This window comes from Sinocyclocheilus grahami, unplaced genomic scaffold, assembly GCF_001515645.1.
Source record: "Sinocyclocheilus grahami isolate Dianchi unplaced genomic scaffold, SAMN03320097.WGS_v1.1 scaffold2229.1, whole genome shotgun sequence".
Classification (NCBI taxonomy): domain Eukaryota; kingdom Metazoa; phylum Chordata; class Actinopteri; order Cypriniformes; family Cyprinidae; genus Sinocyclocheilus; species Sinocyclocheilus grahami.
Genome location: NW_015507408.1, coordinates 37,937 through 41,185, shown reverse-complemented (window position 1 = coordinate 41,185; position 3,249 = coordinate 37,937). Strand labels below are relative to the sequence as shown.

The following is a 3,249-nucleotide window of genomic DNA, read 5'->3' as shown; positions in this document are numbered from 1 at the left end:
ACACACACACACACACACACACACACTCACACTCACACACACACACACTCACACACTCACACACACACACTCACACACACACACACACACACTCACACTCACACACACACACACACACACACACACACACACACACTCACACTCACACACAAAGAGGAGGAGCAGCTGGCAGGACAGCAGGAGCCAGAAACAGACAGAACCAGAGAGACAGTTCATAGTGCTTTTAATACACTCCAGTCCTCTACAAACACGCACTGAAGCTCCTACACACCTGCACACACCTACACAACACTCTTACATGAAGCGGCCCACTCACACACACACACACAGAGCGCAGATCTTATGTAATCATAACATGTGGGCTGCGACACACATCATCTTAAACGAGCTGTGCAACACACTTCATCTATTATATTACATTCAGAGCGAATCTCAGGCGCTGATGACTTCTGTGAACCGCATTCGTAAGACGATTGCCAGAAGACAAACATGTTCTTTCACAAATCTCGCCTACATCAGATCAGAGATGATTCAAATCACAGAACCACTGATCTCTGACTTGAGAGCATTTTAAAGCACATGGCTCATCATCTCATTCACATTTACATCTGTTCATTTAGCAGGCACTTTTACCCAAAGTGACGCACAAACGAGGAACATCACAGATCATTTATCAGACAGAAGCTAACAAGATTTGCAATGTTCAGCTCTACTCATCACATCTCCTCTCACCTCACCGCATCACATCTCATTTGATCTTTTCTCTGACTGTCTCCATTTTTTCTGAACATCACATCTCTAATCATGTCATGCAATCTTGCTTCATGCCTCATCACATCTCATCATAATATCTCAATTCTGTTTATCACCGCTCATTTCTGACAATCACATCTTATCTTTGGTTAATCTCAAGTCAGTATGCCTCATCATCTCATCCCTAATCATAACATTTCATCTTATTATCACATCTCATCTCTGATCATCTCCCATCGGATTATCATCTCTCATCTCTGATTGTAACATCTCATCACTGACCATCACGTTGCATCTGATTATCACATCGCATCTCAGATCACATCTCATGTGATTATCCCATCCCATCCGATCATAACCTCTCTTATATGATTAGCATTTTTCATCTCTGAATGTAACATCTTATCTCTGACAATCACATTGCATGTGATCATCACATCTCATCTCTTCCTCTCATTTTACCTAATCACATTTCATCTGATTATCACGTCACCCCTCATCAATAATATCAAATTTCTGATCTTCTTATTTTATCACATAATATCTTACCTAATCTATTTGTTCAGAAAATCATAACACTGTAAAATCGTAACATCACATCTCTGACCATAACATTGCATTTAATTATCACATCTCATCTGATTATCATATGGCATCTCTGATTGTAACATCTCATCTCTGATCATCTTTTCTCACTTCATTAAGTCTTACCTCATCACATCTCATCTCTCATAACATCTCAAATCTGTTTATCACTGCTCATTTCTGACAATCACATCTTATCTTTGGTTATCCTACTTAATGTCAAGTCATCATTATGCCTCATCATCTCATCCATGATCATAACATCTGGTCTGATTATCACATCTCATCTCTGATTGTAACATCTCATCACTGACCATCACATTGCATCTGATTATCACAACTCATCTCAGATCACATCTCATGTGTTTATCACATCTCATCTCTGACCATAAACTCTCTTATCTGATTAGCATTTTTCATCTTTGAATGTAACATCTTATCTATGACCATCACATTGCATTTGATTATCACATCTCATGCCTAATCATATCTCAACTCTGATCATCTCATCTTACCTCATAACATCTTACATCATCACATTTCATCTGATTAGCACATCACGTCCCTCATCAATAATATCTCATTTCTGATCATCTCATAATATTTTACCTAATCCATTTCATCAAATAATCTAATCTCACCAGATTATCACATCTAATCCCTGATCACATCTCATGTCTGATCATCTCATTTTACCTCATAACATCTCGCACCATCACATTTCATCTGATTATCACATCTCATCCCTCATCAATAACATCCTATTTCTGATCATCTCATAATATCTGACATTATCCATTTGATCTGAAAATCATAACATTGTAAAATCGTAACATCTCATCTCTGACCATCACACTGCATCTGATCATAACATCTCAGATCATCAGATTATATATATACCGTTCATAATATCATCGCATCTCATCTCTGACTCATCTCTGGAGATCTCACTGTCACGTCATCTCGTATCACCTACTATTCTCTGTGATTATCGAGTGTTTCGCAAACCCTCAAAGGGGTCGGGAGCTGAAACTGTGCCGTCTGAATACGCGACTGGAATCTAAAGCCGTTTCTCTTCATAATGTTCTGAGCACCAGAGCAATCAAAACAAACCTGCAGGGTCTTCTCGACCTCCACAAAAAACTTCATAAACATGCCTCCTCATAAACTCTTTATATATGAATATGAGAGAGGGATGTGGGCGTGTTTGTGTGTGGAGGCTCCGCCCCTCTCACCTGTGTAGTCGTGGAGACACTGGCAGGTGAAGCCTCCCTCGTGGCTGCGGCAGACGCCGTGAGCGCCGCAGGGTTTGGAGTAGCACAGGTCGATCTCCGTCTCGCAGTAGTCGCCCGTGAAGCCGAGCGGACAGCGGCAGCGCAGCCCTGCGATCGGGTGGATCGGCCGGAACAGGATGGTGTCGGACGCCACGAACAGCGCCAGGCTGTCGAACTTCAGCACGGATACACACTTCATGTAGTTCTCGCACGGCTCGCGCAGGCAGATGTTGTCGTCGAACGGGAGCACCTCCTGCAAAAAAACAACATCTTAGAGGTGTAACGGTACACAAACATGACGGTTCCATACGAAGCTCGGTTTTGACGTCAAGGTTCGGTATGGTTTCAGTGCAGCAGGAGGAAAAAGCTAAACATGACTTGCTTCTTTTTTAAATTAAACAATAGTTTACTGAACAAATTGCTCTTTCTTTAAATAAATTCAATTGGAATTTGTATTTTTTTAGGGATACAAATCTACCTCAGCTTCTCTGAACTACAGGGAGCACTTTTACATTACTATACGTTTACAATAAACAACAGAGCCCAAACTTAAATTCAATTACTATACGTGACCCTGGAGCACAAAATTAGTAATTTTTTCGAAATTGAGATTTATGCATCATATGAAAGCTGAATA

The 3,249-nt window shown here is 40.8% G+C and overlaps 1 protein-coding gene across 1 annotated transcript in view; it reads right to left on the bottom strand.

Moving 5' to 3' along the window:
- The window catches only part of LOC107574442 (cadherin EGF LAG seven-pass G-type receptor 2-like), a 52,641-nt gene that overhangs the window by 27,038 nt on the left and 22,354 nt on the right, over positions 1-3,249 (bottom strand). The window lies entirely within an intron of this gene.